At 41.0% G+C, this 15,763-nt stretch overlaps 1 long non-coding RNA gene across 1 annotated transcript in view; it reads right to left on the reverse strand.

The window, feature by feature from the left end:
* Window positions 1-14,593, reverse strand: part of LOC135320642 (uncharacterized) — a 68,864-nt gene extending 54,271 nt beyond the window's left edge. The window contains exon 1 of the long non-coding RNA XR_010379897.1: window positions 14,281-14,593. This is a non-coding gene — a long non-coding RNA (uncharacterized LOC135320642). The remainder of the gene's footprint in view (window positions 1-14,280) is intronic.
* Window positions 14,594-15,763: the final 1,170 nt, after the last annotated feature.

A 15,763-nucleotide genomic window follows, 5' to 3' on the forward strand; every position in this document is an offset into this window, starting at 1 on the left:
ATTAAGGGAATGATCTCAGTATCCTAGGAAAGTAAGATAAATGTGTAAAGGAAGATATAAGAATGGAATTATATTTTGTTAATGAAAAATAGTGACTTTGTCCTGAAGCTGGTTACTTCTGAATGGAATAGAAAATAAGGAACAAACTAATATGAGTATAGAAAGCTGTGGAAGGCTTGTGGAAGAGGAACCCTGAAGAAAGGGATTTGTACGTGGTCGGAATTGGCTAAATTTAGAATCAACTTGGGCAAAGTAAATGAATCTTAGACATAAACTGGTACAAGAGTAGATTTGGTTTACTCTCTGTTAAGAGGACAAAATTGTCTTGAAATGTTAATCCACCTTCAGTAACAAATTGTAAAGCTTCTTATACCACTTACCTGATCTGTTCTGCCTTTACCTTTGACGTATTTTCTTAATGAATAAGTACTACTTCACAGTGATCTATATGTTTACGTGACCAAGTGTTTTGAAATCTTTTAACAAACTCCCCAAATATCAATTTCTAATTAAAGTTCTTTTAATCTCCAGTTAAGTTTGGGATGCTACAGAGGGCCCCTGAAACATCCCAAAGAGAGATTTTAAACTAGTAAATTTATTTGGCATGTTAAATACACGGTATTGTCAAATGAATAATAAATCTTCTAAGGTTATATTGTATGAGAAAATATTATTAATATAGATACTCTAGAAATTATATGGACTCACTAAAATCTGGCATATCTAAAATGTTACCAGTCATATTTCTGGTTATAGTGACCAGGTTTCTTCATCGATTATAGTGTAACGGTGTCTAAATATGCTTTTAAATTTTTGTCATTTATAGACAGTTAATTGCTTTCTTCTGATGATTTTGCAAAATGCTTTCTCTTCAAGGAGATTTACTGGTTTCTAATAAATTTCAAACTATAACACTGAACTAAACTCGGTAAGAAATTTTAAATGTCTAATGAAAACTGATTAAAAAATTAGTTACATGGGACTGAGTAAACTGGTGAATATGGTTATAATTTTTGATTTTGTCTGACATACTACTGGCTTTTAACCTGTTTCCCTGACATAAAGAAACTCTTCTCCTTAACTAGTTATGATTCACAGAAATTTGATAAATTATACCTATGTAAGCAGACTTGGAACAGTTATCTTTTCTCTCTATCTGATCCCTCAAGGGACTAAAATCTCTTAGGTCCCCAGTGGCTCTATCAGACAAATGAGGAAGATCATCTCCTAACAGATATAGGAATCTCAAGGTATTTTAAGGATTTTAAAGAGAAAAGAATTTACCTAAATGTGTAAGGCAGAAAACCATGACAAGACCTTGATGTGGCTTTCCTGGCCTTAGAAAACCTTATTAACATTCTACCCTGAGACTCCTAATTAAAAGTTCCAACACAGCCAATTTAAAAAAGCCTATATGATCAAATAATCAGACTTAACTTGTAAACAAATTACTCTTGATTTGACTATATTTGAGAAAAATGAGGGTAACTTTAGAGAGAAAAAAGATTATATTTTAGTGGATATTAATTTCTAGTTTTGTTAATTGAGGTCTATATTTACTAAGACATTTCCCAGATCATTCCTTGCTGTTATGTCACATTGCTGTAAAGGTTAATTGAATTATGAAAAGAATACTCTAGGTTTGTTTCTGAAGTTCAGTAATCTATCCTTGGGTAAAGTTCCAATGCCCCATGACCTGCAGCCAGGGGATTATACATACTGGAACAGGCATGACTTAAAGAACTGTCTACTACCTGAATGGAAGGATCCTTTATCAGGTACTCTTAACTAGACCGTACACACCAAAGCTGAAGGAAATGGACTTTTGGATTCATTTCCTATCAGAAACAGCCCCTGCAGTGCACTGGCCTATAGAGCACTGCTCACCTTAAAACAATGCCCAAATGAAGAAAAATCTACCCAGGCCAGGATGAGAAGACGACGACATCTGAGGTAAGACAGCTGACCCAAAACACCGAACCAGGCCTGTATGCCAATTACTTTGATAATTTCTCCTACCTTTGATTATGAACTACTCCAACTGTTAAGTTTATGGTAAATTACCTATGTCTAGTACTTCTGTGTTACCTTGGTGGGTTTCCCTACTCCAAGGCTCTAACTAGATAGCCCTCAGAAACGTTATTCTAAAAAGGAAATTATAGTTCTGTTTAGGCCACTGTTGATCTTACAAGGTGGGAGACCTCACCAGGCTAATTAATACCTGCTCTGACCCTGACCATAAATATGAAATTCCTCATAAGATGACTCAAACTCAATCAGGAACACAAGCAAAATTTTAACCCAAAAATATAACTTCTCGACTATTAAATTCTCATTCGTGACTTTATTAACTTTACTAGCTTTATTACTTATATCCTGTCTATATAATAAAATTGTTGTCTGTTACATTTCCCAATGTGTAACTAGGCCTACAAGATTGATGATGGCTAAACATCTTGAAGAAATAGATAAAATTTATAACCCTGTATAAAATAATTGTAATAGTGTGATTCTAGGTATGGGAATGAGCAACGAAGGGCAAACATTTCCTCGATCATAATAGACTAGTAAGACAGGCGATCCAGAGAAATTTTAGTATCAACAGGTCCTGATAAAAAATCTAACACCTTCAATGGCAGCTCAGAATATTCTTCAACTTAACTAGGAATGAGCCATCCTAGCACAATGGGACAAAATTGGTCATGAAATGTCTCTCAAAATATTGGTCGAATTTAGGACCAAGGGGGAGCACTGTGAATGAAAATACTACAATGTGAATGAAAATACTGCATCCATGTCAGTAAACAAAGAATGCTGAAACCAAGTCATCAGCAGCTGCTGCCACTCCTCAGCGAGTACAAGCCTGCAGCCTAGCCTCTCAGCCACTCACAGTGGTGCCCTCTGAGCGGACTCACAGTAAGAAACAACAGGATACTGGCCCTAGATAGCCAGGTGCTCGTTAAAGAATTGAATTCAATGACCAAAATGTTCACATCCTCCCATACATAGAAAAACACTAAATTCTTGAACTTGAGATACCTGGCTTTCTTAGATAACAATCTTTTATTGTTCCAACTACCTGGTCTTTGTTGTAAAGCTCCTATATATCCCAGCTCCTTCCCTACCTCTTGGGAGCAGTCCCTCAGAGTGATCTGAAAGGCTGTCATCCCGGCTCGAGTCCTCCCTCCAAATAATACATAACTCTTAACTTTAAGGCTGAATGTTTCTTTCAATCAAGTCCCAGAATAGACACAACTCATCAATTATGTAATGGAACACACTGGATCACGAACCAAAAGCGTGTTCTAGTCCCGAAAACCACGGGTTCCTCTTTCTTCCTGTCATTATACAATCCCACCAGAACTCATTACTTTGCTGTCTGCTCAGACCAAACTTAGAGAAGAGTCAACTCAACAGAGTGTCTTGCTATGGAGAACCCCCTGCAGAAGCAAGGCGGTCAGCCTGCCCTCCCGCACGCTCTGCTGACCCCTACTGTCATCCGTGGAGACCAGGCCAACTTAGCTGTTCCCAAGACCTGCAAAGTCCCACACATTAAATAAAAGCATTTTATTTTATACCATATGTTATGTATATACCCATCTCTGAAAACAGCTTTGCCAGAAGCTCAAATCTTCAACATGGATCTGCAAAGTTAAATCCAGTCCCCAAGGGAAAACAAGTTTTATGAGGATACTAAGGCCTCCAAAGTTCTCTCCACTAACTTCAACCAAACTGCCTGAAGGTCTGCAAATGCAGGCGGCTACAAGTCTGCTTTTAAAGCAACCTCTTCCTGCCCTCAGGCTCTACAATGTCCCTCTGCGCCCTCCCATCTCAGGGTAAGAGCAGCCGCTGCAGAAACTTGCAGGGTAGCACTGACAGGACAGGACACAGAGGATCAGAGCTAAACTAAGCCTTCTGATGACACGAGCCTGTCACTCTGTCACTTTACACATCAAGATATATGTAGAGAGAGGTGGAGTGATATTGCTCAAAGTCACACAGCTAATAAGTGGCAAAGTCTATAACTGCTCCTCCCTCCGGCGTGATGCCCCAGCTGGGATGGCCACAGGGTTCTCTCGTGCCTGCCTGACCAGTCCTTTCTTGTCACTCATAACCCACCACAGGGTCGGACCATTGCCTGACTTTTCAGCATCTTGTCCCTCCAGTCTCTCAGGAACAAGGCTGCTCAGGCCACTGTATGACTTCCGGGTTCCCAAACCCTCCGTGCTCAGGCTGGTCTTGCCTGTGTTTCCGGCCCCGTGCTCAGAGGCACTTTCTCCCCTGCAGGAGGATGTTTCCACTCTCCACAGGGACACCCCCTCAGAGGAGCCCTCTTCTCGCCCTCAGAATGGCAGGTGTCCCAGGCTACATCATGAGCTGCCCCATTAGGACTGCGGGTGCCCAGGTCTGCTAATCAGACCAGCAGCCTCAGAGCCAGGGATTATGCCCGGGTCACCCTGCAAACCTACTGCCCTCCTCACAGCCCCCAGTCAGCAGGTCACCTGGAAGTCACAGCAAGTGCCCCAGCACCTGAAGTCTCTTCATTTGCCAGCACCGCTGATGACTGGTCTCCAACCTTTGGTCAGTTTCGCACAAAACAGCAGCTTCCACTGTGAAGAGGGGGTTTTCGCTCCTCTGCCCCATCCTTACTGGAAATGTCAAGGGAAACCAAAAGGCCTCTTCTCAACACTTTTCTGATGACATCCTCCCACCCACAATACTCACATGCTCAAGAGAATTGGGTCCACGTGATTTTGTTTCCCTTACGCTAAGTGGCTCAAAACACTGCGGGATTCTTTCACTTTTGAGGGTATTTGTACAAAGTTTATAGGCTTTAATCTGTTTTTTTGTCTCTCTTCAGTATCTCTAGCATTTGCCATTTCTTAATCCCTTCAGCAGCCTCCCTCCCAAAATCTAGTTTAGGAAATCAGCTGTGATGAGGGGCCCGGGGGCAGTCACAGAAGATGCTACTAAGGCACAGAGAGACTACAAAATTTGCCCAAGGTGATCAGCCTCAACCCACAACATTGTGTGCCCCATCCCTTTTTTTAAATCTTATGCTAAACAAGCTTTTGTAGATTATGCTTATAAAGAGATGAGGTATCAAAATACATACAAGGACACACATCAACTCTAAGATGTTGATTAACTCCACTATTTTGTTTCTATCTGTTTAATTTCTATTAAAAATTTAAGAACCTCTGCACTCAATATAACAAAATGTTATTGGGTTTTAAATCCAGAATTTAGAGGTTTTGTGTGTCATTACTCATTCTTGTTTGTATGTTCACAAGACAAAATGATTTGAAAAACCCTCTCCCCTTCCTCTACTCACTACTGGCTCTCACCTGAGTTCCCAGACCACACATCGAGCAGCCTTTCACTTTACCCACAACTGAACTCATCAGTTTTCCCCCCGAAATTCCTCTGCAAGTTTCCCTCCTAAAAGCACAGCAGGACCATCATTTACCTGATTAATCCACCCAGAAAGCTGGGCCTTACTCCATCCTACCTTCACAGACAGCATTCATCCTTTCTTTTTACCATCTAAACATGTCTTCAATCTGTTCGCTTTTACCCACTGACCATCTCACCGCTCAAGTGGAAGCCACCAGCACTGCACTCCTGGACTCACGAGTCTCCCAAGTGGCCCCACAACCGCTCTCCCCTACTTGAGTCAAATGGGATTCTGTCAGTCCCGCGCTTATAGGACTCTTTTCAATCCCACTGTTCTTAGAAGAAACTCCCAGTTCTTCACCTGGTGAAGGTCTTTGCCATCAAACTGTCAGCTCAGGGAGGGCAGGACACGCCCTCTCCCCTTGGCCCCACCCTCTGGCAGAGCATCAGCATGGAAGGACCTGCTGAGCTACACCAGCCTGTATTCTAAACCTGGTCTTGTGTTCTTAGCAAACTGCTTCACTTATCCATATAAATCCAAGGTAGATTAGAAAGATCTTAGATGTTGAGCTAGAGTATTGATTTGGGGATTTTGCACTAGCAACCTGCAAGTACATGTTCTAATGATTCTCTCTTCTAAAAACCACACTCAGATTTAAGTAGTACTTGTGGAATGTCTTCAGAGTAAAAGGGACTGTACTTTTACAGACTTTATGTTTTATAACATGAACAAACCAGACAGGGTCACAAATGGAACTGCCTCACAAGTGACAGAAGACAGGTGAGAGGCATATAGCAACAGGTCACATAGATGGTAAGAGAAAAGTTGATTCTCCAACCCCCCCAAATTTCCTCAAAAAACCAAAAACTCTGAATTTTGAAAGTAAAATACTATCATATAAAGAAATAAGATAAATAGTCCTCTTCATCAGGGTTTCAAGATCTGACTCCAGAATTTTTAGCAGGCTATACTGAATCCTAGCACAGAAAAATCAGATGGAATAGTGGTAAGTTTCAGAAAAACTGCAGTAATTCCTCCAATTGTAAGTGGACATGCACTCACCTATCGAAGGTGAATGTAAACCGCATTCTGGAGAAATTCGGAAGCTCCCAGGCTCCGCTTCTGGATGGCAAAGACACGGACAGCTTTGAAGCATGCTTCTAACTGAGTCACCGGCATTCTTACACTGCAGGGGGAAACGGATGCTCTCAGTTATGAGCAGAGATGTTCCTGTCGTGTCTCACAGCCCGTGCCTGGGGACTCAGTGCCCTGCAGCAACCCGGCCCAAGGTGAGGACATGCAGCATGGCCCACCCAAGCAGGAGGTGCACTGTGCTTGAGAAAGCCCATCCCTGATGGGGTCAAGAGGGGCTGGTGGGTTTGTGTGAACCTATAAATGCTCACAGACATACACCTGCCTACATTCAAGTGATACAATTAAGAGTAGCAGGCTGTTTAACAAAATTTCAATTGTCAGTGGAAATTTTACCATTCCTTTCCACTTGTCCCCTGCACTCTGAAACAGGCTTAGGCTCTCTCATACCTGCAGCTCTGAGGCAATAGTTGTAAAGTCATTTTACTTTGCTGCAGGTGTCCTCGCTCCCCGTTTCGCTGTGAATGTCCTCCCTAACACACTCAGATGTCTTCCTGGATCTCTCCCTGAGTTCCTTGCTCCTGTTCCTCAGATCCTGAGATAAAGGACAACTGAAGACACATGACCAGAAAACGCACTGTGGACTTGAACAAAGTCCTCTGTGACCCCCTATGTGAGTACTGCCCACCCCTTAATTTTGTTCTCAAGGTTCTGCCTAGGGTGACGCCCAGACAGCAGAGAGTCCTGGGTCATTAAAGGCTGTGTGTCTTGGGCGCGGGGACAGGTGCAGGAGCTGGTTCTGGAACAGGGCCCATCCCCACCCCTGCTTCTCTCTCTCCGGAGGCCTCGCTGCCAAGCTCCCAGGCTCCATGATCTTCTGTCCTTCTCTTCTACTCTACTCCAAGCCCCTTTCCTCTTCCTTTATTCCCTAATTTTCCCCAGCTGGAGTGATTTTTCAATCACAGAATCTGAAAAAATTTCCTGCACCTGAAAAAGAGGTCTCCAGAGGTCAATGCCCATATGCTGGTTCCTGAAGATAGCCCCTGGTTAGGGGGACTCTCACCAAGGGTCACGGGGCAGCAGGCATGTTGCAGGGTCGACCACCCCCAACAAGAATTTGCTGTGACCCCAAGGCACGCACAGCATCCCTGTTCACAAAAATGTATTTGGTCCACTTATCCGTTATTAAGAAGCAAAAATAAAAAAAAAAAATTGCCCATGTTTCTTAATAAAATTATTTATGAGGTGGAAAAAGAAATTGTAATAGAAAAGAACAAATTTGACTCCATATTAGATGTGTTCCTTTGGCTTTAAACCTCTGCCCTGTTTTCTAGGTTCAGACTTGTTAGCTCTGGAGCTTTTGTAAAAGAAAGTTGCCTTTAGCCTGAAATATCCAAGAGAGATTATTCTCCGGGCTCTGATCTTTAAGGATGTTAGCTCTTCTGCACTTATATATAGATGACAAGTAGTAAAACAGAATAAACTTTGTTTATTTTTGGAGGTTTTACAGGGGTACCATGATTTGACCCACATGGACAGCTGCAAGAACAAAGGATTCCAAGGAAATCAATTGGTACAGCAAGAAGTTTGCAACAACCAACAACACCCCCGCCCCTTTTTAGTAAAAAAGGAGACTGAATTCTTACTTGGGGAAGAGGGTTCTCCAGGATATCAGTATGCCATTTTCTGGGTCTGCCAGCTTTTCAAATAAAGTCAGTATTCCTTGCTCTAACACCTCATCTCCCGATTTACTGGCCTGTCATTCAGGAAGCAGAACTAGTTTTGACGTGGTAACTAAATGACTTCATTGGAGGTAGTATGTCTCCACTGTTTCCTCATTTCCAATATGTCACAACCTATCAATTTTATATGCTGTTTAACAACACAATCAAAAAACCTTTGTTAGGGAATTGATTCTATGGAAAGAAAGTTATTTCTACTCCTTCAAACCTTTTTTTTTCTTTTCTATTTTATTTTGTTTTGCTTATTGAAAAGAAAATAAAAGTGAAATCATTTTATTTCACGTATTTTTGTTACAACTACATATTTTAAATTCTACAGAAATATTTAAATTGCATTATAAATTTGTTCATATATTAATATAAAGATATATACACAATCAATGCGGATTAGGAAAGGAATGGATATTTACTAAAAATCCACTGCACATCCAGTCTTTTACAAGCATATCCTGGAATATAATAAGCTCTAGAATCCAGGGGTCCCCCACCCCCTTTCTCCCTGCCGAGTGCCTTAGTAATCAACAACCAAGGCACCATCATAGAGCCACGCGATATATATTTTAGGTATAAATGAGGAAATTAACTCATTCAACTCTAAATCAAAAACCTTAAAATAAATACTGAACTTATTTACAAACAAAGAAAATTGAACACAATTAAGTACAGTTTCTTCCCCAAGGTCACTAAGCTAATAACTGGTAAAGGCAAGATTTGAGCTCATCTGCCTGATTCTAAACACTAAGGTGGAAAACACATATGATTGTGGAGGGTCCAGCAGCAAAGCCTATCACCCTATCTTTATTCAGATCTAGCCTTAGACAGCCTGAGACAGCACCCCATTCCTATGGAACTCGAGGATAACACAAAGGATTTTATATCCAGTAGTTTCTTAGGTCTCATTTATATAAAGTGTCAGCAGGTCAGCAGAAAAAACTCTGGGAAATATGAGTGGGTCCAGAGCTCTTTGCTGATTAGTAACTTTATTTATCAGAACAGCGTGACCTTCCCATGAGAGGCCACATGGACCTTAACTAAAGGCAGGTGAGCAATGAAAACTAGCAAGACCCTGGAACTCAAGCAAGAAGGATAACTGCCATCCCCCACCAAGTTGCCTCTTCACCCTCGTGGGCACGATGGCCGAAGATCCAGGTTCTTGTCCAAGTTACACTATCATGGATTCTCACCTATAAACAGATACAACTCTATGCTGTCTTAAGTCCTTCCCAACTCAAATATGATGACACCAATATCTGAGCAGAATGTCTATGTCTCCACTTCCTCTCTTCTGTTAGGAGAATAATTCTATGGCCACAAAGCAGAAATCCAACTAAAAACACCATGCATGAAGCCAGGTGAAATTCTGCGTAAGACACTTTGCTCTCACGGACAGTGAATGAAAACTCAGAATAAGTGGTTCTTCTTCCTCTGTAAGTGGGAGGTAGCCTGATTGTGTGTGTGTGTGTGTGTGTGTGTGTGCGCGCGCGCGTGTGTGCGTAAATCAAATACAATGAATTCTGGGATGTGTACAGATTTTTTTATGTTACTGTCATTTCATGAGGATGAGACAACCTTTAAAGTAATTTGAATCTAGTGTTCTGAGATATTCTCAGGTTCTTTTGGTGGAGGAGGGGAAAGGGGAAATGAAAGGAGGAAAGAAGTAAATGAAGCAAAGGAGTAAGAATACTGCTAGCGAAAGGCAAGACATTAATTTTGTTCCTACTTGCATCACACACAAATTAGGGACTGGCTTTCCCCAGGTGTCTTGTCGAACACTGAGTTGCAGAAGAGGCAACAGCCCATTTCTCACTGAACTTGTGACAGTACGTGGCATCTTATAGACACAAATCATTTACCCTGATCAAACACTCTAGCAGCAGGCCGTAATTCTCCTATTTTGAGACACAAGAAAACAGGAGTTCAAAGCGGATATATAACTTGACAAAAGTCAGAGGACCATTAAACAAGAGAGGATGAATTCAAACTCAGATCTGAATGCAGAGTCTGCTCTTCTCACTCCCAGGACTGGAAAATCCTTAACACACAGGCTCCCCAGCTCCCCTGCAGTGTTCCTGTCCCCAAGCATTTCCCATGTTAATGGTCGCCAGTTCTCACAGTCACAGCGCTCTGTGCAGCCAATGGCCTCCATCGGACCTTGATCATCTACCTGTCACGCCCAACAGGCTTCTCCACAAAGGCAGGAATGCTGGCTTTCAAGTGCATAAAAAGCCATCCCTGGTCTAACCTGGGTTCTTCGGAGGCCTCTCCAGCCTAAAGGCAGCCATGAAAATGCTCACAGTTTGTACATGAGCCACACTACCTCTCTCCATCAGTCTCCCCAAATATACTACTTAGCTACGACCACTTTGATAATCTTGGAAACAAATTTTGAAAAACAGAAAAGAAAGGATTCTGGAACAAGTATTTAATACTTACAATTTTAAATGACAAGTTACAAAGTGAGTATTGACAATCCGAATCTGCCTTCCTAGGTGTCAGTTTGAAGAGTTAAAAAATATAATTGCAAAAAATTCTCACTTACAAAATTAAGTAAAACATAAACAATAATCTGGGCTAAACTCAAAAATAATGCCCATGTTGTACATGGAGAAAAATACAGGACTATACTGAGGGGTAAAGTAAGAGATGTGAATGTAGAGACATCAACATATTGCATGGAGGAAAGCAGCTTTGTAAAATGAATGCTCTGTTAAAGATAATTCAAAACTTACTAAAAAATCCTATGAAAACCCTTATCTGTTTTTATTCTTTAACTTGAACAAAGTATTTTAGAATTCTTCAGGAATAATAAAGTCATAATACTAGCCAAGAAAAATTGGGATGGAAGAAAAGAATCAAAAAAAAATCACACTGTCAGATATTAAATAAATTTTTACAATATGTAAGTTATGGTGCTGGAGTAATAAAGTAAGATTGACAGAAATAAACCATGAGCTCAAAAAGAGACTTTAGTGTACATAAGTATTTTGTGCATGTGGGATTTCAAATCAAAGAGCAAAGTATGAATTCAATAATTGTCCTGGGAAAATCAGAGAATCACCTGGAAAGAACAAATTCTATTCCTGTCATAATGACCACAAGAAAAATTACAGATAGTGATGTAAATATTAAAAAGTACTAATAACAGCAAATACAACTCTTTGCTCATATTAATTCAAATTCTCCTCACTATAACAAGTACTATTATCATCTCCATCTTAGAGATTAAAAAACCTACAGAAGAGATTTGTACCATTATAAGAAAGTATTTCTAAAATAATACCAAAAATAAAACCCAAAAAGAAGACATTTACTATCTTAAGTATATTTTGGGCCACAACAAAAGTAAACCTACTGAATAAAATGAAAGGCAAGAAATGACAAGTAAAAACTGCATGATACATATTGATGAAGTCAAGGGGTTAATGTTCATAACATACAAAGAGCTGTCACAAAGCAACAAGAAGCTCCCTCACTTAACTGTGTGCGAAGGACAAAAGGGATCATTCACTTTTTAAAAGTCAGATAGCTAATAAGTGAAAAATGCTGAATACCTCATTGGTCATCAAATGCAAACTAAAACAATGAAAAAGCACTTTTGCTCATCATATTGGCAAATATTTTTAAAAGTTGTTCTAGCTAGTGTCCATCTGTGAGAGAACAAACTGTGAGCAACGTGTTTGGAGGACGACATGTCAATGGATATGTAAACTCTGAAAAACGTGTGTACACACAGACTGAACTCCCCTTCTAGGAATCGTTTCGTTTAGAAAAAATCAGTTCAAAAAGATGTACTCATCAGGATATTTTCACAGCACTGTTTACAATGGTGGGATGAAAAGCTGAAGTGAAATCAAATCCTGCTATAGAGAAATGGTTACATAAGTAATTCTACATCTTTTCATTTCCCACTGGAGATGGAATTTCTAGAGTCACTTGAAAAGAGCCTGTGATGAATGTAAATGTCACATCCAGGGACTAAATTTCCAGAAGCCTTAACTAAAGGAATACTCATACGAGATCACAGGAATATTTACAGAAGAAGGATGCCAGTCAAACATCTTTTCTGACAGTGGAAAATGGAGAAAACTTAAGTGTCCACCATCAATACAATGAAGCGGTAAATCACGGCAAGCTGTGGGCTCTGATGGGGCAGGCGTTTCGGCATGGTTCAGGGCCTTGTCCACAGCACTCTCCCACCAAAGTTGTCCTTGCACAAGAGAACAGACCTGCACATCAGGGGACCCCTCCACTCTATCTGAAAGGACCGGGTGAGTATGGAGTGGGAGGACGTCTATGTTATACCCCTGAGTGAATAAAGCGAGCTGCATAAAACATGTATTATGGCCTTATTTTTCAATAAAGCATATATACACACACATATACATAGATTTCCCAGATTCGTGTATGTATCTATGTATGTATGTGTATATACATAGGCATAAATGTCATGAAATATATACACCACATTGTCAACAGTTTTGCCCTCAGGAAAAAAGGGGAAGGGATATAGGGGCCTTTCAGTACCACCACAGTTCTCTTTTCAGTATTTCAGTTAAATATACTTGGAATTTAAAAGTTTATTTAAGTCCGAAGTAAAATGGACAATGCCTCCACAAGACAGAATGCTATACTGGTCATTAAAAATCATGCCAGGGGAATTAGAATATTGTAGAAAAACATATAAAAAGCCAAATGGAAAATGGAGGTCTCCACACAGTAAACAGGCACAGAGTGCTCACTGGTTTTTATGAGAGAGTTGATACACACTGATGAAAAGAACAGAAAATAGATGTTAAAGTGTTAATTATTATCTCTGAGTAGTGGGATAAGGATAGCCTCTTTTGCCCCTTTTTTCAGACTTATTATATTAAATACACATTATTTTTCATCTGAAAAAAGCATTTTAAGATGTGTAGTACTACACATTGGAGAAAATACACGAGTACATACAGAAACAAGTAACTAGGAGACACCGCAGCAGAGTCATGTAATGTAGAACGGGCGATCCTGATTAACACCGCACAGTTACATAAGGACCCACTAAGTGAGAGCACCTGCTGAAGCAGGGCGTGGCCCCCTTCTATTTGTCAGTTGTGTCTTCAGGGCTGAGGCAGTTCTGAGCACGGCCAGTGTCAGTGCTGGTGTCTGGATGGATGTCACTGGAGGTAAGGGCACCTGCAAGCCGAGAGGAAGAACAGAAATCATCCTCTGATTTTTCTGTCTTGTTTCTTTGTTACTTTAAAAGAGAGGCATAAATAAGGTAAACTGAATCTTCCCTACTGAAATTTCAGTAATGAAACCGTTCTTAAAATCTTCACAGCTTATATTCTGCTTATAACTGTCTTTTCAAAAAATTATCATATTTATTAAATGTTAATTAACTCAATTAACTCCCTGTTGAAACCTTCTATTAAAGAACATGAAATGCCGTATGTAAAAGCACCACGCCTGCAGTGACTACCTTAGATGCCTTGACGGCAGTGCAGTCAGCACTCACCATCCCGTGGCCCTGAGCTCCTGATGCTGCTAAGAGAGCACACTGCGGCCTCAGATGGAGAGAAACTGTGAAAACATTCTCTGAAATCTACAGCACTGACAAAACATAACTGACAAATCCTAGGCTCCTTTGAGGCTGTCATTTTCTGTTTCTGTCCAAACACCGTCAATGAGCAGGACCACCCCATTCCTGAGCCATGGGACTCATGTAGGAAGGAGTTTTGGAGAAATTTCCAGGTATAGAATGTAACCAACAATATGTAGAACTCTGACAATATAAAAGATGAAATACTCTGATTTTGGAAGACACTCAAAATATCCTCCTAAGCCTTAGTAGCTGGAAAGGCTGGGCTTCTTCACATCCACTTATTTATTTCACAGCCAGTGAGCATCTCCCACAAACCCTATTTCCCTGTGTCTGCTGGGAGCCTCAGGCACACTCTTGTTGTCGATCTGATAAGTCACAGGGCAGAGGCGTGTGTCTCACGCCTGCAAACATCACACAAGCTCGCTTCCTAGCCTCACTGTCTGAACTTGGCCCCATTTTCTCACCTGTTTATTTGGTATCTATTCTTCTGTAAGCTGCCTGAAGTGCTTCTTGGAACATGTCAGAAGAATGAGTGGGTAGATAAATGGACAGATGGACAGGTGAGAGATGGGCAGACAGAGAGAGAGACTGCAAGAAAAGGGGAACAAAGAAAATTTCCTATGCAAAACCCTCTTCTAGTCAGGGAAGAAAACCACCACGGAGAAGTGTGAAGAGGCAGGTGGCTTAGGGCTGTTTCCTGGATTCCATGAAAAGTCACACCAAGAGATGAGAGAGTAGAACTGTAAATAATAAAAGAAAAAAAGCACGCATGCTTGAAAAAATATATCTACAATATGTACTTTCCAAAGAATAGATTCAAATCAGAAGAGCCCAATAACACAATCATTGGGTATTTACTGAAGTGAGAATCCCATCTCCAAACCACAAGTCTTCCCTTTGGAGCACTGAGAGTCTACACGGTGCGGCCATAACGCCGTCTCCGCAAATCCATTCTATCCTGCACTTACGAGGAACGAGAAGCTGTGCTTGGTCTGCCCATGCACGTCATTTACACCCCACAGCACCTCTATGGGGGTGGGACGCCTATCGAGTCCGTCTTTGCAGGACAGGAAACAAGTCCGGGAGAGGCTAAGCTGACCTAACATTTCTCCATCTCACAGGACTGGTCACTCCAGAGCAGGACTCGAACTCGGACCCACATTTGTAAGCACGGTACTAACGTGCTCTGTGTGCTTTTTGTGTGTATAATACATTTTTTTCTGGCATGAAAGTATATTTAATAAATGTTCGGTTGTCTTGTCTATCTCATTAGCTCACAATCAATCTTTATACTGTAGAATTGTACTCTTTTCCCCTGGAGAAAGGAACGGAAAGAGCAGGGGTCAGAATGAGGTGGGGCTCCATTCTTTATCTGGTACCTCATCTCATCCAAGTCCCCAACAAGGGAGAAGGAGCAAATGTCTTCAAATTTTAAAGAGAGTACTCCACTGATGGTGACTTACTCAACTCCAAAACCAAGGCTGGGTGCAGGGACATGCAGCAACAAGAGCAGTATCACCTGTAGGAAGGCAGAAAAAGCTCATGGGAGGGCTCAGGGGGTAAGCCTGATTTAATTTCAATCGATACAAGAATAACACACTCTAAAAATACTAGCATGCAATGGATTTGCTCTTTCTTGTCATTTAGCAAGTTTCCAAAGGGCACATGTAAGATTATCGTGAACCAGTGAAAAGAAGAGTCTACAGACAGGGAAAATCAATGCCACAGGCAGGCTTAAAACCAGGCTGGAGGAAAGGAAGGGAAAGGGCTTCATTATGAATAGGGGAAAGGCTGGGAAAAATACATCATTACAAGGACTCTCAAGCATCATTCAACAATCATATTATCATTCATTCAAAAGAGAGTTACTGAGGTCCTACTTTGTGCAAGATTTTACACAGTGCAAAGCAAGAGTGCAGCGTCCATGGTGGCAGCAAGTGGCGGGGC

This window comes from Camelus dromedarius, unplaced genomic scaffold, assembly GCF_036321535.1.
Source record: "Camelus dromedarius isolate mCamDro1 unplaced genomic scaffold, mCamDro1.pat HAP1_SCAFFOLD_4, whole genome shotgun sequence".
Classification (NCBI taxonomy): domain Eukaryota; kingdom Metazoa; phylum Chordata; class Mammalia; order Artiodactyla; family Camelidae; genus Camelus; species Camelus dromedarius.